At 39.4% G+C, this 22,178-nt stretch overlaps 1 protein-coding gene across 5 annotated transcripts in view; it reads right to left on the reverse strand.

Annotated features, from left to right (window-relative positions):
* Positions 1 to 22,178, reverse strand: part of DCDC2 (doublecortin domain containing 2) — a 183,591-nt gene that overhangs the window by 41,750 nt on the left and 119,663 nt on the right. The gene's annotated exons all lie outside the window — the stretch shown is intronic.

Here is a 22,178-nt window from a genome sequence, read left to right on the forward strand (position 1 = left end):
TATCTCTGGTCTCTCCTCCTGGCATGAAACAGTGATGATGCATGGCACTTGAAACGTTTTCCTTTCCCAAAAGAATGCTGCACGCTGAAAATAATGTCTCAGAATAAGTCTCTCCATTCAGAGTAACATAAAAAATATTTTTACTGCAACAGAATCATCAAGCTGACTCCACATCTCACACAAATGAGTCTTTTATTGTGCAGGTTGACACAGGATTTTCACAGCCTACATCTTAAAAATCCTTAACCATAAATGGTAACCCAAATCGCTAAGACTTTAGGCTAAGCTCCTTCAACTTGCTCCCCTATGGAAAGTGGTAAGAGCTGTTTTCCATATTTGAAGTCATGTCAATGTCTTCCCTCAGTCCTCTCTTCTTTAGGCCAAGTAATCAGAGAATCACAAGACCATTAGTCATTCTGTCTGTCTACTTGCCTCAGGACAGATCTAATGCTTCATTCATTCTCACAGATGTTTCCTTCTGCCCCATCTTTTAAAAATCTCCAGGGATGGAGATCTCACCTCCTTCTCTGAAATCCATCACGGCAGCTGATTAGCTTTACCATCTGTAGATGTATCTTGCAAGACACATTTTATTTTTTCTTGACCCCTTCTATTTCTCTAATGGAAGCCTGTTTGCCAGAGCACCAATATTTAACACATGATAATACTTCATACTGTTAAAGTCAGGAAGTTGCTCTTAAGTGTAAAATACATCTTTACATTCATTGTGAATCGATTATATATAAGGCACATTAGGAGCCAGTGGGACCACCCAAGATATAAATGAGATGTAGTCTGTTCTTTCGAGTTGCTTACAGACCAACAAGCAGATAAATATACATACACCACCAATAAGGTGCCCTAAGGTGAGAGGTAAGGGCTATGGCAGAGACCTGTGGAAGCTCAGAAGACACAGCCAAGTGAAAGAGGAAGGTAGGAAGAGAGGGAAGAAATATAACCAAATTCAAGCCCTTTCTCCTTAGAGAAACCATTTTCCTTTTAATTACTTTCTATCCTCCTTTTTAAAAACTAAGAACAGTGCTACCCACCAAGCAGATTAGACATGTTAGATTAACTCACGTGATTCATTCATTCCGAGGACTATTTGCGTAATAATTTAATCCCAAACTGGTTTTTTTCCTATCATCCAATAGTCTTTTCACCCAAAAATCTTTTCCCTCAATCAGCCCTGATGTGTCTAAGTAATCAAAGCAATTTTTCATTCACTAGAGTTTTCTCAGTTAAATCATCTTCTATGTTTATGTTAACTGAAAATACACGTATATACAGGAATCCCGACACAATTGCCACCAAAATGACGATTTCCGCAATGACAGCTACTCTGGGTTATCTCTACAACTCATCCACCCCAAGGTGCTGAGGCTCACACAGCAGGGCTAACACCACCTCTTACAATTCGGAGCCTGGATCAAGGTGCAACTGCAACCAAAAGCTCAGCAATATCAGGAGAAAGAATATAGAAAACAAAACAGAGAGGTGAGGATGTTCTCCTGTATTTGGCCTGGAGTAAATACAGAGAGTTTTGGTCACGTACTCAACAAAGCAATTCTTGAGCTAAGAAAAGTACAGGCAAGGACACTTCAAGGGGCAAGGAAAAGAGCTTACAATTATTCTGTCCTCAAAGAGGAAAACCAAAAGGGAGTAACCCAGGTCTATCAAATTGGAGCAACGAGGATTAGGTAAGCTGATATTTGTCTCTCCTTCAAGTTCTAGAACACAGAACTCAAGGAAATTAAAAAAAAAATTACATTGATGGTACAAAACATCAATTAAGTAGTAGAAAAATAAATTCCACTTTATTCACATGTGGAGTCCATAACTCTGAGAATGTGCAGAGGCAGAATAAACTAATTTCAAGTAGGCTTGCATAATTTATCATGTGTTATCTCCAAAATGGTTTAAAAAGGAAAATTAGGTGCATTTGACACTCACTTCTGCCTCCTGAATTACCTTGGAAAACAACAATCATACTCATCCATAAAATGTCCCTGAAGTCAACCTTCCGAGACAGAGGATGGACTCAGTGGATGCTGACCTATGTCCGTGAATTTTTTGCATGACATTTTTGCATTCAAGTGTTGCACTTGCTTTCAAAGAGATCCCCAGAGAGAAACCTACAGATAACTAAAGAAATACATTGTTAATGCTCACATTCAATGAAATGTTTAACTGTATCCAAGCAGAGCTCTAAGTGGCTTACAGATGTGTTTTAGGATAAACATTTCACAAGAAAAGAAGAATGAGATCAATAATAACAAATAAATTGAAAGCACACAGGAAAGGAAAAGGGCAACCATGAGGATATACGCAGAGAAGAGACAAATCAACAATGCTCAATACTGTGTATAGTGATGAAAACAGAGACTACAAAGATAAAAGTGTTTGGTTGAGGTATGGTATAGGATTTGTTCATCACTGAATGGCGATGTGTAAGCTACCTCCTTCAGCAGCATGGAGCAAGAAAGGAAGGTTGAGAAGGAATTTCACAAAAATAAACAGTGATGGGAAAAAGAACAGCAAGAAAGTTACATGATGATGAGAGAAAGGACTTGATTTTTATTACAAATGTTACATAAAGTGCAAAACAGAAGAATATGAGTTTCTAGGAAAAATATATATATATATTTAGTTTTTTCATTTTAAGGCTGCACCTGTGGCATATGGAAGGTCGAATCAGAGCTGCAGATGCTGGCCTTCACCACAGCCACAGCCACAGCCACAGCCACGCAGGATCTTTAACCCATTGAGTGAGTTCAGGGATTGAACCCACATCCTCACAGACACTCTGTTGGGCTCTTAACCCACTGAGCCACAACGGGAACTCCCATAGGGGAAATAATTTAAACAGAATTTTCTGATTATAAATTTAATACACAGGCATGAGTTTTAGAAAACTTAGAAGATGAAGAAAATAAGTGTCCTAATCTCATGACCCAGAGGCAACCACCACTAATACTTCGACAACTAACTCTCTTCCCATCCCCCCAGACACATTCATAAAACTGGAATCCTCGTGTATTTATAGTTCTGCCCCACTCACCACTAGAGCACAAGCTCCTTTTGCCTTTGTAAGTCCTGTGCTTAGCACTCTGTCAGCCATAAGACAGGTTTTAAGAAGATGTTTGTTAAAAGGAGCTAATATTAAAAGCACTATATACATAGCAAACTTTTGGCGCTGTTTCAAAGTATCATCTGTAAAGAACTGGCATATGTATGCACAGCTCCCCTGTCCCCACCTCCAGAGGATGCTTGAAACCACAGACAGTACCAAACCCTACAAATACTGATGAAGTAAAAACTCATTCTAAGGCAAAACAAGAAAAATTCAAACAAAATTTTTCTCTGTTCATTGGGCCTCCTCCCTCCCTCTAGTGTGCACTGTGCATCTACTTTATGCATCAACCAGGCCTCCCCAATGGCAGAAACACCTGTTCAACCATAAAGATCAATTTCTCTTCTTCTGGCACCTGCCATGTAATTTCTTAGAAGATAACATTCTTTCTCCATCCTGTAAGGGGTCACGAAGACCAACCACCAGCCTTGCACATGCAGACATCTCGGTGAACCTTATGCACAATATCAATACCTCATGGCCCTTAAAGATTGGCGCAGAACACACTAGTCGGACAGGCTAGGGAGATTCTGGGCTGCACCTAATGGAAAGAAGTTCTTGGCCTAAGTACTAACTTCTGACCTTATCACTGTTACGTGTATTCAGCCTATTTTACAAGATTGGTGTTCCTTGCAGAACCGAATGAGTGACTGAGCCTGTGATAAAATTAATGATGATCAGGCAGCTTGAAACGATGGTCAAAGATACATTTCTCTAAGATCCATGACTGTCATAGTATGGGAAGAAGCACCAAGAGGGAATCGTTTCCCAGACTGCAACAGCTAGTAAGACAAGCAGTCCAGAGGCTTCTGGCTACTTAGACAGAGCCCAGTCTAGTAATAGCACACTGAGTGGCCTGAAATCCACCTGGGAATGGGCACTCTTGGGGCCTTGGACAAACTGGTCACAAACTGCCTCCCAAACCTGGGCCAAAATTAAGACTGAAAGAGAAGGGATTGTACAATAAAGAATGTTGCCCACCATCCAGTTCCATGAGAATCAAGTCATCGGCCACCGCAGTAGCTCAATACACCATGCACCCTGGAAGGACTTCAGAGTAAAGATTAGAATGGGATATTCTGTGCTCTGGGAAAACTGGAACGGGCCCTCAGATAGCTGGGTATTTCCAGAAGAAAGTTTTTATGAACCTGGATGTTTCCCATACTTAGAAAAGGACTCAAACCATTAACTGAGATGCCCACTCCTGGTGATGAGTGGAAACCTTCTACCAAGATGTGTGGCAAGTACGTCCTTCACCAAAATTACATGTGTACTGCCTCCCCACCCTCTTGTCTCTTTGGAACAGTCCTCAGAGCTCTCCAAGAGACTGTCTCCCAGGTTATAATCCTCGGATTGGCTCTAATAAAATTTCTCCATTTCTTTCTTAATGTTGACTATTATTTAATTTTTGGTTGACAACAGTATGTTTTTTCCTATACAAGCACACCTATGATAAAGTTAAATTTCTAAGTTAGGCACAATGAGAGAACATTCTAATTGCCAGCATCATTACTCTTCTACTTTTGGGCCATTGTTAAGTAAGATAACGGTTACTCTGAACCCAAGCACTGTGATACCACAACAGTTGATCTGATAACTAAGAGGGCTACTAAGTTACTGCAGAACAGGTACACTGGAATAAAGGGATGATTCACATCCCAGGAAGGACAGGGTGCGAGGGCATGAGATTTCAGCACGCTTCTAAGAACAGTGCGCTAGTTAAGGTTTATGAAATTCTTATTTCTGGAATTTTCGTTTTAATATCTTCGAACTATGGTTGACTGTGGATGACTAAAGCTTTAGAAGGAAAAACCACAGATAAGGGGGAATTACTTTACTTCATCCAGGGCCAAGATCTGTGAGTCAATGTAAATGTTCAAAAGCATGATGAGATAAGCAATGAGATCCTGCTGTACACACAGGGAACTATATCTAGTCACTTGTGATAGAACATGATGGAGGATAATGTGAGAAAAATAATGTGTGTGTGTGTGTGTGAGAGAGAGAGAGATTGGGTTACTTTTCTTGTATAGCAGAAAATGGACGGAACACTTAAACAACTATAATGTAAAAAATAAAAATCATTTTTAAAAAAGCAGAAAAAAAAGTATGATGAACATTCATGATGAATATTCAAAAGTATGTGAATGCTCAATGTGAAAGTTCAAACTAGGCTTTAAAACAAGAAAATTAAAATTAACACCAAAGAACTGCCAACAAGGCCAAAATGCAATGGTAAAGTATTTGAACAATGCAATATTTCCCCTCTGTCAGTGCCATAGTAAAAAGTAACTAAAGACACACTGCATGGAAGAAGGAAAAGATGAAACACTAAGAAGTTAAAATACCTGCTTGCAAGGATAGACTTCACAAGAAATTTGCAAAAAAAAAAAAAAAAAAAAAAAACCATTAAGTTCCTCATCAAGGGCAATATTATACAAGCACTTCAAAACCTTACCCCTTTCCCTTATTATGACTGCTTGTTAAAACTTGCACAGTAAACTCAGATCATAATGGCAATCGTTCCATTCTCAAACTAAGTGAAGTAAGTCAGAAAGAGAAAGACAAATACCATATGATATCACTTATAGTGGAATCTAAAACATGGCACATCTACAGAACAGAAACAGACTCACAGACATGAAGAACAGACCTGTGGTTGCCAAGGGGCAGAGGGGGGGAGGAATGGACTGGGAATTTGGGGTTGGTAGATGCAAACTACTACATTTAGAGTGGATAAGCAATAAGATCCTGCTGCATAGCAGTGGGAACTATATCAAATCAGACATAGTTAGAAGAGAATAAAAGAAAATATGAGGAAAAGAATGTATATATGTATATGCATAACTGGGTCACTTTACTATACAGAAGTTGACAGGGCATTATAAATCAACCATAATAAAAAATTTTAAATAATGACAGTAGTTATTAGTTCAGACATCCTAGCCACAACTCACTAAAGAAGGTGCCACCCTGGGTAGGGGTGGAGCCTCTAATGGGACACATAACTAGTTTTAGTGGCTCTCAGGATTTTCATAAAAACAGAAATTTAGTCTTACTCAATCCCAATGTCAACAGGTAAGTGAGTCTTTTCGTCATATTCCGCCCACTTGTGAAATTTTGGTGCCCCAATAAGAGTCTTACACACATTCAAGATTTCTTCTAATGCCCCTATAATACGCTTTAGCATAATTTTCAACTGCTCATGAAATTATTTCTTTTTTAAGTCTTAATTTTGCTTCCTCTAAAATTATTTGTACACAGTAAATGTAGTAATAGAATGTCTACACATCCTATAAAAATAAATTTTTCTTCTATAGGTAGGAAAACATAGATTCTGGGGGGAAAAAGTAATAATGCAATAACATTTCAATTCAAAATGCCCTGCCCTAGCTGAGCACCTCATGCCAAGTTCTCTGAAGTCACTGCCTCCATCCCTTATACAAACACCCCACACCTTCTAATCCAACTTTTTTATCAGCACCCCATAAAGGCTGCTCTTGTCAAAATATTCAGTGACTCTAATGGTCATCTTTAAGTTCTTGTCTTACTTGATCTCTTAACAAATTTTAATACGGGCAATCTCCCTATCTATCTGTCTGTCTGTCTGTCTGTCTGTCTATCTTTCTCCATTTCATTCCTCCCATTTCCACAGCATTGATGCTGCTTCTTTTCAGTCTTCTTGGCCAAGCCATACTGCTCTGCTGAACTTCTAAGTATTGGACTACCCCATAGCTACATCATGGGTTTACTTCTCTAGTTACACTGTCGTCTTAATCTTATCGTGACCATGGTTTGAATACTATCAATGTGCCAATGACTCTCTCAGCTATACTAGTCTCTTCATAGATCCCAAAACTTATATATCCAATTGCCTAACTTAACAGCTCTCCTTGGATGTCTAATAGGTATCTCAACCTCAACATGATCAAAAGAGAACTCTGGGTCCCCACCCGAAACTGTTCATCCTCTATTTTCCTCATCTCGTGAAATGGCACCAGCACTCAATCCCAAAATCGAGTAATTATCCTTATTTCCATCTTGTTCTCATTCCCTGTATCCATTCCATTGTTACCCTGTCGATTCAATATCCTCTTAAATATATCACAAATACACGAATATTATTTCCAACTCCACTATCAAATTGGAGTTTGATAATCACGACTATCTGTTGGATGGAGTGTTACAACAGTTCACACATCAGTGTCCCTCTTCTTCCACGCCTATTTTCCTGTCAATCATTCTCCACACAACAGCCACATAATATTAATGGATTATAAAAATTCCAGCAGGAGTTCCCGTCGTGGCGCAGTGGTTAATGAATCCGACTAGGAACCGTGAGGTTGCGGGTTCGGTCCCTGCCCTTGCTCAGTGGGTTAAGGATCCGGCGTTGCCGCGAGCTGTGGTGTAGGTTGCAGACGCAGCTCGGATCCTGTGTTGCTGTGGCTCTGGTGTAGGCCGGTGGCTACAGCTCCGATTAGACCCCTAGCCTGGGAACCTCCATATGCCGCGGGAGCGGCCCAAGAAATAGCAACAACAACAACAACAACAACAAAAGACAAAAAGACAAAAAAAAAAAAAAAATTCCAGCAGACATAGCATCCACATTCCTTACTATGGCTTACAGAGCTGTGATCTGGTCCCAAATTCCCTCTGAGACCACATTTCATACCAATTTCCCTTCTCCCATTAAACTCCAGGTATATTTTGTTTCTTCAGCAGAAAATTCATTGCTACTGTATGGCCTTGTCCTCCTTAAACCTTCTGCCCAGAATGTTCTTTGCCCCCTTTTCCTATGCTTAGCTGCTCCTTCTCATTCAGATCTCAGGAAACCCTCCTCATTCCAAGTCAAGTAGCCACCCAGCCATTCACATCGCTCTGTTTTAATTCTCTCACTAGCATTTATGACTAGCTGATATTTTTCTTGTTGATTTGGTATTTTAGTGTTTGTCAGTCTTCACCAAAGCGTAGGCTCCAAGAGAATGGATACCACACCCACTGCTTCATAACGAGCATGTAACAGAGCTCAGCTCACAGGTGTTCAAAAGGCATCTGTTGAAAGAATGAAGAGCAGAGACTCAAAAATATTTGCTGCATTGAGACAGAATGTAAGCAGAATACAATGTAAAAGCCACTAGCCCAGTCCATTAATTCTTTTTTTTTTTTTTTTTTTTTGTCTTTTTTTTCTAGGGCCGCTCCTACGGCATATGGAGGTTCCCAGGCTAGGGGTCTAATTGGAGCTGTAGCTGCTGGCCTACGCCAGAGCCACAGCAACGTGGGATCCAAGTCGTGTCTGCGACCTACACCACAGCTCCCGGCAAGGTCGGATCCTTAACCCACTGAGTGAGGCCAGGGATCAAACCTGCAACCTCATGGTTCCTAGTTGGATTCGTTAACCACTGCGCCATGATGGGAACTCCAGTCCATTAATTCTTTGTGTTTCTACTGGGTTTTTGCCCAAACTGTCCACACTTGGCAGCATTTGGATGAGGAGGGAGGGAATAGAGGAGGTTGGAGAGAAAGAATACTGGAGTATGACTTACGGAGGGATCAACAAATTAGGCTACGTGTGGTAGGTAAATAAGAGCCTCCCCACCAAGATGTCTCCACCCTTGTCCTCAGAAACTAAATATGTCGCATTGCATGGCAGAGGTGAATTAAGGTTGCAGATGGAATTAAGGTTGCTAATCAGCCCATCTTGAGATTGGGAAACTATCCTGGATTATTCTTGTGGACACAAGATAATCACAAACATCTTCGTAAGTGAAAAAGAAGGACAGGGGAGTCTGTCAGAATGATACGGTATGAGAAAGACCTGACTGGCCACTGCCGGCTTTGAAGATGGAAGCGAGCCATAAACCAGAGAATTGCAGACAACCTCTAAAAGCTGGGAAAAGGCAAGAATAGAAATTGTCCTCTTAGAGACTCTGGAAAGAACAAAGCCTTGCCTTGTGATTAGAGCTGTGTGAGTACCATGTTGGAATTCTGACCTCCAAAACTAAAAGATAATAAGCTTGTGTGTTGTTTTAAGGCACTACGTTTGTGGCGATTTGTTGCAGCAGCAATAGGAAACTGACATGCCATGTGTCCAAAAATTATGGTCTAGGAAAAAATACTGGGGCAAGAGCTCGTGCAAATCCCCTTTCTGACTCCTGCAGACACCTGCTTGACGAGGGCGGGCACTCAGACACCCCTACGCCTTCTGCTATGAAAGCAGTGGTCAGAAAACCTCCTGTAAGTCCACTGCCTTCTGTTTTCCTTCTCTAACTGCTATTATCCCTCTTCCTCATCCCCTACAATGTACAAAAAACATCCCCCTGATACCTACACATCTGCCAGAAAGAAGAAAGGGGATTCGATTTTTTAAAGTCCTCCCCGACCCTAAAACCTTCATAATAAAAGCCATTTGCTAACAAACTAAAGAGTGAGGATAAATTTGATACACTATACTGCTCTCATTCAATTACTACACTAAGGATCAAATTCAATGCTTGGATGCACACTACACTGAAATTCAGCTCTAATCTTTTTTTCTTTGAATCACAAATAGACATTTTAGTGTATATTACATGGCAAAGCAATAACAAACACTCTAGTAAAAATAAAAATGCTCCTCAATTATTTTTCACTTATCCCTTATGAATTTTATTACCTAAAAAATGAAAGCAAAGCTGCTGAGGTAGGGCAGTCATGTCATTACTGCATAGTTTATAATAAATATGAATCTGTTTCCCCTACAGAAATGGGAAACAAATGCTTGTGCTTTTTTAGGCTTTCTGAAATTGGGATGGCTGAAATGAAATCATTTCCTAGTTTCCATGCATTGGTATATTAGTTAGTAACATGACAATATTTTAATGTTAAATATGTTAAAACATTTAATGTCAAGAAAAGTTACCAAATAATTAATGATATACCCATGTGATTGCTAATAATCAGTACTTAAGGCCAACAATCATGTTTAAAAGATGCTTTCTCATCAGGACTCTTAAAAATTATTTTAAAATATTATTGTTACTATAAACCATATTTCAATATGTTCAGTATTTGAAGCTGACTAGAACTTACCAGGAAATAAAAAGAAAAATAACAGAATAATTCCCACTTTTAAATACTTTAGGAAATATTAGATATATATTAAGTGGAAGCTCCGTATGTCAGCAAAAAAGTTTAATGTGACTATAACATTTTACTGTGATTTACTACTGAGACTGTCTCATAAAAATGTTAAATTAAAAACAAAATATTAAGTTTAAAAATCCATGCATTAAACCCAGTAGATTACTGAGAGATAAAAAAAGCAAGCAACAAGGAGTTTATGACTTTCAGTATATAATATGCTAAGAAGAAAAAATATGTAGATCTGTTTACAGGAAGATTAGACTCTATCTCTGTCTCATTAATCACTAGAGGCAGAATCTGAAGTGAAACTGGTAAGAAGGTGACATACAAATGCTTTTCATGAGCTAATGTTAATGGGAACGATATTCATACATGAAATACATTGAATTCCCAATAAAATGCTTCACAGATATAGACTGTTGTCATCACATGTTACTGAAACTCAAAGAAAGTACTTCTAGAAAGACGACCTGGTGTACGGTTTAGTAGGAAGTGAGGTAGGGAGGAAGGGGAGATGCACGTGTGATAACACTCCTGATGAGAGGATGCTGGCCAGCCCTCCTCTGGTCCTGTTAGAACCTGCACAGTATCTTCCTCACACCACTCCTCTGAATGAGCATATATTATCTTAGGCAGAATGGAAAACTAATCAGATAACAGCTAACGTTCTGAGTGCATCTAATTTAGTATAGCCATATAACCCAAATGTTTTTTAATCACTAATCTTCTCCATATGGTTCATTATGACCCATAAACTCAAATGGAAACTCTTTACAGGAACAAGAATATCACAAGTGATATTTTTCTTTGGCAATTTAGAATATTACGTGAAAATAACTTTATCCATCCACTTAGAGAGCCTGAGTTTTCTTAACTGCAGTATAAAATGTATCTGGCTTTCTTCTATTTCCTGACTCCCACTCCAGGTATTAAATAAATATTATCTGTTATGCAACTGATGTGTAAATTTGACCATTAACTCTTTGCATAGACTTGATCTTAATCACCATAGTTATTTCACCTTGACTTTAAATGGGTATAAAAAATTTTTCTAAGTGTAGACAGAAAATAAAAAGTAAGATTATCATGATTTCCCCAGATCAAAAGTAATTTTGTTCTTATCCCTTCATTTCTATGTTATTTCTCTTTAGATATGATGTTTTAGATTTTCATCAAAATCAGAAATATTCAAAGTACAAAGAACAAAGCATATATATAATGTAAAATTCATGACATTATTTTACAATCTATATTAAATTTTATATACTTTATAAAGTCTGTAATAGACGTATGGAGCTGAGAAAAATAAAGTACCTCTGAGTTCGTTTGCCTAGGCCCACGAGTATATATAGCTTACTTTTTTCATTTCATATTTTGTAACTTTATAAAAATTACATGCAAATTATTTTACCAAAATAACTGAATTGTTCCTCTTTGAGCCCCAGTGACTTAGTCAGTAGCCTAAAATTCACAATTTCTGGCTAGTCCAACTCCCTCCAAATGACCTTGTGTATTTCAGCCTATAAAAGAGCTAGTCATGCTCAGACTACTTCTCTACTTTAACAAACGGCATACTTGCATATAACAGAAATACACAGTACTCATACAAATTCCTCAATTTTGTATTCATTCATTCATTTATTGTGCCAATATTTATCAAGTATCCCCATGTTCAGGCATGTGCTGAATACCAGCCATAGAAGAGATGAACAAGGCACTGGCCTCAAGATGCTTATTTGTCTACCAGGACATTTAAATGGAAAAATCAGTAGAATGGAATAATAAATGTAACAAGTGCTACACAGGCTGTCAAGAGTACAAAGAGATAGGAAAGGAGGGGTCAATCACAGAAGGCCTCTGAGAGGCAGAAGCTGCGAATCCAAAGACAAGCAGAATTAGGTACTGAAAAACAGAGGAAGGGTATTCTAGTCTGTAAGATCAGTCCATGCAAAGACTCAGAGGCACCGGAATTCCTGGCAGTCTGGCTACAGGGAGCAGGGGGTTGGAGGGAGATGAAGAAGAAGAAAAGCCTATGGGGGCAGCACCCATCCCAGGAAACAAGGCACCTTTAACTTGAATGCCTGAATTTAAGCATTCTGTTAGCATGGTCATTCACAATTATTTCAGACAAAGAAATAAAAGACTCCTTAGCTTCAGAAAACTGCTAAGAATTAATGCAAGGAATCTAAAAACCAAAGACTAAAAGAAAAACCAGGATTGCAAATTTTCAAAATCTATCTGCAACTGATAAACTTGAGATGGAAGACTGAGACACTTCTCTAAAAACTGTTTCCAAACTATATACACAGTATATACTTAAGGGATTAAATACCTAGTTCAAATACGCAAATAAAAATGAACTGAATGTGCACTTTCAAAACTTAGTTATTAATCCCAATTATTACTAAATTACAGCGTTAATCATCTAAGGCTCCAACATTCATTTTCAGCTGACTAGAAATAATGTGCTTTAAAATAATAAGCATAACAATGCCATTCCTACTAGAAATATAAAGCAAGCATCACCACTTTCAAAGCTCATCTAATCCTGAGACAGGTGCTAGTGATCCTGTGAACTGTGGCCCTCACTCAGGGTAAAGTGACATGTAGTGCAGATGTGCAAATCGGTCCAATTCAGTCATCCTGAATTAAGAGATCTGATAATTTTTCATCTAATCTAATTGCCCAGGTAACAGACCTGAATTGTTCTTTAAATCTGAGTGTGGGTGTTTTCAATTTAATTCACCATTTTACTGATGTGTATGCTTCTATTTGCTTTAGATAATCAAAGTGAGATCTCTTAAATGCTTGGATTTCAGGTGTTTTTATCTCTTCCACGGTAATTTTTGAAGAGGATGATAAACTGTTATCAGAGCTGATGCCTTGCTAAAGATATAACTGAGCTTTGATTGGTAGTTAATCTTCCATCTTAACATAAAATGGGAAGTTAAAATATACTCAATTGAGCATATCTTTGACAACACATAAAGTCAATAAATGGTAGATAAAAACACATTTTTTTGCATATTTTCTCTGTAATATCTACCATGTCCCAAATTTTATTTAATATAGCCTGAGATAAATCCATTTCAAGGAGTTTAAGTCCATGTTAAGATAATTATCCAACTATAAATATGCCCATGTATCAATGTCCGTGTATCAGCCCAATTGATAATCAGATACAAAGTGACCATATATCCACTCAGTATCAAATCTGAGAGACCGAATAAAGATAAAATGTCAAACCATCAATGGGAAGAGAGATCTCAAGTACCTCAATTAATGATGGGAAATATGCAAATGAGGTACAAAATAAGTCCTATTTATCATGAAACTATCAAGAAAGAAAATTCAAAACAGATCAAAACAAATCAGCCAGCATTTTGCTTGCTTTTATTTAAAGTTGTTCCAACAACAGTATTGACTGAATATCCACCATTCTGAACTCTTTTCATTTAATGTTATGACTTAGGGATTTAGTCTGCGTCTGTAACAAAAATCAATGTTTGCAAAGATAGAAAACATTCTCCTCTAGCATTTCAACTTACGATTGAAGTTCATCATCTAAGAATTTCATGCCAAAAGGAATAATTCTGGGTCCTTAAGCTGAAAGAATGGTATCTTCCAGATATCCTTGTTTCTTTCTTAACTGATAATTGAGAAATACCAATGATCTACTTGTTTTAATCTTGGAGAGGGGAAACAGAAATTAAGTACTCTTTCACTGGATTTTTTATTAAACTGTAATTTGTAAGTATTTTTGTTGCATTAAGTGGTGGTTAAGCATTTGGTTATTATAATATTTCTCATACTCGCAGTCACAATAAAACACAGATAGTGGTAAACCTAAGACAATATCTATTTTAGAATAAGTGAAGGTGCTTATTGTTCAGTAAAGAAAAATTTTTTTTCAGCATTTACCTAGAGCAAGATGCAAATGAGTAATAACAGTAACAATATTACTGATGATGATGATCAACTAATATTGAATACTTACATGGATATACACCCTTCCAAGCATGTTACATGTATTCACTTAATGTCCATAAAAACTTCATAAAGTAATTACTAACATTTCCTAGAATTTCATGTAAGAGAAATAGATGTACCGTAAAGATCTTTGGTAGCAAGTGGTGGAGCAGGACACAGACCAAGCAATCTGATATTAGAGTCCACGTTTTTAATGGTGGGTTTCCTTATCTGCCAATCATGACCCCATTTAATAAAATGGAAGAAAACAGAAAATAGATTGTGATGCCAGAGTCAGTTTCATGGGCATGTGACCCATGCAGTCTCAAGGGCCCCATTCTATGAAGAGGCCCCCACCTGGCTTAACGGTCTGCTGCTACCATCTTGAAATTCTTAATAGTTTTATCTCTGGACTTGTGTTTCATATGTGAATTCCAATGAGACAATGGAGCACATTCATAAGAAGATACATGCATAACATGAGTGCCTGTGGTTCCTTGCTGACCTATTAACCTACAGTGTTTGCAGTGCCCCACGAGTACAGAACTCAGGTGGGCCCATGACCCATGGATGACTATAGAGACTCAGAGCAAGTACAGGATAAGCATGTGGTGTTTGCATCTGAGAAAGGTGTGGTGGGTGGGGTCACTGACTTGCCAGTAAAACCGGAAGATAGATGGCAATGGCATTCTAAGATGTAAGAAAGACCAAGGATAATCCTAGCTGACTCTTTCTTACTCAGTGCTACTTCCCTGGAACAGTCAACCTCTTCTGCTGAAAATGATGACACAGAAGGAAAGGGAAGCATAAGGCAAACCTGTGGTCCCCTTTCTTTTCAGTCCTTCCTTACCCATCAGTACACCTAAGGTAGAGAGCCCTGGTAGAATGTGCGCATATTAAAAAGTGAAAAAGGAGTTCCCTGGCTGCTCGGGGTCACTGCTCTGGCCCAGGAACTTCCATGTGCCTCAGGCACCAGCCAAAAAAAAAGTGAAATAGGTGAGTTAGTGTTATACAGTATTTCCACTACTCTGATAAGAACAAAATTCATGTGCAAGTATGAGCTAAGAAATACAAATTGTAAAATTTTGGTGATTCCACACATGAGTTAAATGGTCTTATAAAGTGTTGGCACTGCATGTTATAAAGATAAATGGAGCAATTCATCTTAATAATTTAAACTTCTAATTTAACTTTTTTTCTTGTTCTCTCACAGCTGCCAGACTAAACCACAGCCACAGCAACATGGGATCTGAGCCATGTCTTCGACCTATACCACAGCTCATGGCAATGCTGGATCCTTAACACACTGAGTGAGGCCAGGGATCAAATTCGAATCCTCATGGATACTAGTCAGGTTCATTTCCACTGAGCTACAACAGGAACTCCCTAATTTAACTTTTCTTTACTTAGAATGACAACAAAAACAAAATAAAAAACACCGTAACAAGTTGAGAAAGAAAGACCATGGAAGAAAGGACAAAGTACATACTTAAGTACCTTTAATAGCACTTTTTTCCCTACTTTTTGAACTAAAAGTCCTTCCATCTTCATTTTGCACAAGATCCTGCAAATTATATAGTCAGCCCTGAGCAGTACACATACCCTGGGTAACTACTATTTCACAGAACTTTTATTTCAAGAAGCAAATATACATGAGCATACACGGGTGTACTGTATTGTGCTGTAAAATTTTTATCAAATGATGAGTCCCAGAAAGTTCACTTCACGACACTGGTGAAAATAAAAGACATAAAAACCCTCTCTTCTTGCCACCCTGAAAGATAATCCATTTAACGAGGATTAGTGCCGTTACCCAAACTACTCCATTATGTTCTATTCTGAGTCGAAAGTCCTCTGTGCAGAGCCTGAAGACCATCGTACTTCGGACTAACTTCAACTTTCCAACATGCGCCACAGCAACTAGACCTGTCAACTCCAGAGGAATCGTGATGGCTCTTGCCTCCTTGTCCCCCTCACCTCCTGGCCTCTACTCAAGCAACCTCCTCCCAGCAACAGTGCCTGCTGACCTTCCCCTCCAGACAAAACTCAAGGGCCACTTCCCCAGTGTCTTTCATGCCTCTGAAATCTTCCCACTTACTCTCTGTACTGTAATGGTACCAGCTTAGAGGCTGCCACAGAAAGGAGAGATTGTTTCATATTCATTTCTCCCAAAACCCATGACATACAATGTGGTTGGGCTACACGCAGCCCTAGGAGAGGGAGAAAGGATCTAGTTTGCCTGAACGCCTGCTGTGTATGCTGAGCACATTCTTCCCGCCTACCCTGTGAAGTTGGTGTCTGTGTCCTACTTTATAAAGAACCTGAGGTTTACATAAATTGCCCAAGGTTGCACAGAGCCAGGACCAAGGCCTAAGTTTCTCCCAAGCTTCTGCCTTTTCAAGAATATCCTGGAAGGAACATCACCAATATGAAAGTAATGAGCTACATATCAGACCAAGGAACTACTAATTATATCAAACCTGAGCAAATGTTTTAAGAATCCCAGCGAAAAGATATTTTACTTTGAATTTTCAGGCTGCCTTCTAAGATATGGATGCAAAGAAGCCAACTCAAAACTTGAAAATGGAAATAGCAGGTCTGGGTGAGGAAGCGGAGGGTCCTGTGAAGGAGGGCGAATAGTTTTGAGATTATTTAGGGGAAACAAACGAGGAAAAGGGAGAGGATACTCTTAAAAATAAATAAAAATTGCAGGACACTGTGAGAAACGAAACTTGGCATGAATAACAGAGAACTGTCAGTTTTAAAAAAGATTGGCAGCTCTGGCACAGAACACAAGGCATGGGCTTGAGCCTGCTGTGTGCCTTGGTGGAAGCTGGAGAAAAAAAAAAGTTTCGTCTGTTTTGCTTAATGAATGGGAAGTGGAGGACTCTGTGAGCGTTTCTTTAAAAATTTTAATCTACTATCGCATCTGAATCCTCTAACCACCTTTTAGGATGATTCTTCTTTCAGATGAAGCAAAACAGTATTTTTTCCTAACTTGGGGTTTAGCTGTTAGAATCCTTCCATAAAAGGCATAATTGCCAAAATAACCGCAGGTTTAATACCTGATTATATCAGAAGTCCCGGTGGAAATAAAAATGTTAATGTGGGATATGGGTGTTAACAGGCCTTAATACACAGTGTGAGAACATCCGTAACAATTTTATTCTTAGCTCAAAAGTGAAAAGCAAGAGATTTAATTCCAGGGTAAAGCAATTCTGAAAAACCATCTGTTTCCTTAGATGTTCCTAAAGCTTACACATACTCTTTTTCATTGAAAGAAGAGTTAAAAATAAGGAGAGAATAGTATGTTGAGCTACATATATAATAATACTTTATCCATAAGGCAGTGGATTAAACTAGAACACGAGATGAAAACAATCAAAAAAATTGAAATACTGTTTAAGCAACGAAGTCACTAAGTTTATCATAATCACAGTCCCTTCTATTTTCAATCATATTTACTAACTTGAATATGTTTTCCTTTGGGGGCAAAAGCTAAACTTTAATGAAAAAAGGGCTGATTAAAAGTAGATTTTCATATGGTTGAGGGTGGATAAAAAAATCATTATGTTCCTGTTCAAAAACTCAGTGGCCAAATGAATTTAGCACATATTAATGAATTCCACAGCTGGGTTTAAATGGAATCTGGCAATCCTCTATGAGAAAACTTTCCGAAAGAGCTTTTAATCAAAGACGAAGCTCATGGTGTCATTGAAACTGTGTCTAAGTGAACTGACTTCTTCATGAACACCATGCTAAGAATATTCCCACAGTGTAATTTTACATTTAAATGTGTTACACATTGTTCTTAAATATATTTTAAACTGCATGTTTTTAAATTAGATGATAAAACCATACGCAATGGGGTTTTTTTTTTTTTTTGGTCTTTTGAGGGCTGCACCTGAGGCATATGGAAATTTTCAGGCTGGGGGGTCTAATCAGAGCTGCAGCTGCCAGCTTACACCATAGCCACAGCAACGCAGGGTCCAAGCCATGCCTTTGACCTGTACTACAGCTCACAGCAATGCAGCAATGCCGGGTCCTTAGTCCACCGAGCAAGGCCAGGGGTCAAACCCGTGTCCTCATGGATACTAGTCAGGTTAATTACCACTGCACCACAATGGGAACTCCAAAATGCAATGGTCTTGAGTGATCTCAAGACAGGCAGAGAAAAGGTGGGTATTTCTGCACACCTGTGAGCAGGGCTAAATCTACCCCAACACAGAAAGCGTGTCACTGTTCTTTTTAACTCAAAACTACAACTGCAGAACTACCTTTTGTATACTAAGCATCCTCTCTCACTTCTCCAATTTATCTACATAATTCATGAAGTTTGCAACAATTTTACCTTAACTTTGGAAAGGCCTTAGAATTATCAGAGAGGGTAGATACTGGCGATTAACAACTAAGGAAAATGGAGTTTCCGTCATGGCTCAGTGGTTAATAAACCTGAGCAGCATCCATGGGGACGTCGATCCCTGGCCTTGCTCGGCAGGTTAAGGATCTAGCATTGCCGTGAGCTGTGGTGTAGGTCACAGACATGGCTCGGATCCTGCATGGCTGTGGCGTAGGCCAGCGACTACAGCTCTGATTCGACCCCTAGCCTGGGAACCTCCATATGCCGTGGGTGGGGCCCTAAAAAGACAAAAAATAAAATAAAATATAAAAATAAATAAAAAACTAAGGAAATAAATGCGTAAAGAAAAAATTTTTTTACATTAAATAAACAATCCATGTAAATGTTTTGCACATCTGACATACTTCCTTGGAATGATTAGCCTGCAGAAAGAAGCTACAAATTGCATGGCATAGGGACAGTGCCAACAAGACGTTTTGTAATTTATCCTGTGTCTGAGGATTTGCAGCCAATAGTTAGTTGCCATCCTTGCCTGCATAGCCACCAAACTGGCATTTACGAAGACATGGAAAACTGACAGAGAGAAAATGGTTAAGAAAATGGTTAAACTCTTTTGAAAGAGTTTAAGAGTAAAAACTGTTCTTAAACATCACTGTTCTGAGATTCCCGCCAGGGGGGAATGAAAGTGAAAAGCTGCGTTTTCTAATGCATTAATGACCTTGACCCTCACCCATGACCTTGCTCTTAATATAGAGGACTGAGACAATCTGGATCATCTCCAAATGCTTTCCTAGCATAAGGATTCCCACCAACCCTCTCAGGAAAGAGGAAAACAAAGAGTGCGGGAAGGTTTCTCCCTGATGGAACTGGAATCACCAAAGCTCAGTCGGAATGGACTCTGGGTCCAACTTTACTGTTGACTCGCCCTTTCATTGGTCTGTCCCATTCATTTGTTCATCGTCTAAGCACCAACTCTTTACCGACCATGGCAGCTTTTCTTTAAGTGCTGAGGATACTAGGGTTAAGTCAGCCATTGCCCTTCAGGGAAATGGCAATGAATGCCAAATCGGTATGCCAGCTGTCCAAGAGGTCTGATGGACATCTGCTTGGGGTACAGTGGTGCACAGAGGATAGAGTCATGGAATATGCAAGGAGAAAGGTGTGGAGGAAATGATGCTTAAGCTGCTGTGAAAGAAAGAGCAGCATGAGTGGGGCTATACAAGTTACAGAGCCCAGGCACTCTGGAGGAACCACATGACGCACTGGAAGTGAGGGATCAGGGTGCTGAGAGACAAGGCCTGCAGGGTGGGCTGAGGCTGGCTGGAGGAAGAAGCTTTATAAGTCAAGTGGAGGGATTTGGTCCTGCATAGTGACACCTCTGGCAGGGTTTTAAGCAGAGAAAGGAAATGTTGACATTTGAGTTTTACAAAGACCACTCTGTCCTGTGGGGAAGTAGGAGGTGGGAGAGCCCTGGGGGTAGACCAGTGGGTTAACCTCTGATATCAGAGGACAAACTTGAGAACTTATCATTTAAGAGGAGGCAGAATAAGTAAGAAGGGTCAGTGAAAAAAGCTAAAAGATACAATGAGGTGGGGGGGGGACCAAAGAGAGCAGTCAGAGGTACCAGCACACAGATTGTTTTTTAGAGAGTGATCAAGAGAGTTAAATAATAACACCACTTACTATTCTTGCTTTATACCAGGCACTGTGTGTATATATATTAATGCAATAAATATTCACAGGGCTATGACAGTAATAATCATAAAATATTATCTCATTTTATAATTGAGGAAATTGAGGCAGAGATCATTTAAGTAACTTGTCCAAGATGACCCAGTGTTAAATGACAGTCACCCAGATGGGGCAAAAAGACCAAGTGAGATGAGGCTCTAGAAAAGTAACTGGATTTAACCCTCCAGAGTCAAGGACAACCTTTGCCAGTGTGTTTTCTTTGGAAAGTTGAGAACTGAAAAACAATTCCAGTAGGCTGAAGCATGAATTGTACGTGAACAGTTAGAGGTATGGAGGGTAAAGTGTTCCTTTACAGAAGCCAAAGAAATCTGAGTCTCGACTAATATCATCTGCTCAGTTCTCATTCACTCCGGCTAATGAAAGAGCATGAGTGTGTGTGTGTGAACACATGCACAAGTGTGTACACACATGGTGTGGTGTGTGTTGATGCTTGAAACTCAGGAGGTGACAGACGCCGGAGGGCGAAAGATCTTGGGGGCCCCTCTCAAGAGTGTTGTCCTGAGGATGACAGGGAGCCACTCGCAGTGGCCTGACTGGCGTCCTTCCTCAGGATGTCCACCCCCAGGAAGCTCATCCTGGCCTCTCAGTCCGGTGTTGGCTGCCCTCCTTCTGTCATCTCACAGCACCCTGGACCTGGCCCACTCACGGGGGGCACTTCCCACCCATGAAGACAAAGGCATTTGACCGTGCACGCCTCAAGGGAAGGGACCATGCCTTGTGCATCTTTGTATCCTTAGCATCTCGCAGAGTCATGACATCAATTACTGAAAAAAGAAACGTGTGGATGGGCATTCCCATCAGATGCCTGCTTTAGAAACATTCCTCTTGGAACCACATGGAAGTCGGCCCTGAGAATATGGGGGTGAAGACACTTCCTTTAAACACTTTCTGCTCTCAGGTCTCCTCAGTGTGGGGGTCCCTCCCATTCCCAGGTTTTTATAAGTCATTGTTGTGGTTGTGCTCCAATAACAATTTGGAAATGCAGAGCTGCTGTGGGACTCTGGGTGCCTTTTACCAATTCTGAAACAAAACGCTTACACCATTTCTGTTAATTACACAAAGATAATTAGGTTGTCAGTAAGTCACTCTTGAGTATCTGCTACATGTTGAACAACTTATTAGGTGTGATCGATCTAAAACAGGCAGTAAACGGGAAGAGATGAACACATTCGTCCCTGACCTGGATAAGCATGAAGCTTAACTGGAAAAACACACACACACAAATGAGTGTGCATACATATATGTTACATATACATATATACGTATGTATATAGACATATTCATATGAAAATGAATGGAAAGTTCCCAAAGGAATGTGACAAATGAAGTAGTAATCTGACTACCAAATCAGTCAACCATACTGTATATTCCAGCCTGCTTCCCTTCACAACCACCTCCCAACCCCATTCAATCACTGCTTCAGTCTTTACGTCAATGGAATGGAACTTCTAACATTGGTAAGCCCATGATTTACTTATACTCTCTATATTACATAAAGAGAAACTTAAATAGGAAGTTTTGCCTATATGATCACACACACACACATGCAACTATGCATGTTCCGAGACGACAGCTCTTTGGTTGGTCTGAAACTCCTTTTTCTTTTTTTAATTTGACTATCTAATCTCACCTAAATAAATACCCCCCAAATCTCAGCAATTAATTTCTTGCTTTGAAATCATGTCCTCCCTATCATACCAGAGCAGTAAAAACAGGATTATCACACCAAACCCACAATGCAGCAAATTTCCACACACTACCACATATCACTGTGAAACATTTACACCCAGTATTTCAGCCACATGTCATCTCTCATGGTTCTACTTTCTCCTGTTTATGACC

This window comes from Sus scrofa, chromosome 7 (genome assembly GCF_054392235.1).
Source record: "Sus scrofa isolate SSC_HxYL_T2T_F1_AM1 chromosome 7, Sscrofa_HxYL_maternal_Yorkshire_Landrace_v2.0, whole genome shotgun sequence".
In the NCBI taxonomy this organism is placed as follows: domain Eukaryota; kingdom Metazoa; phylum Chordata; class Mammalia; order Artiodactyla; family Suidae; genus Sus; species Sus scrofa.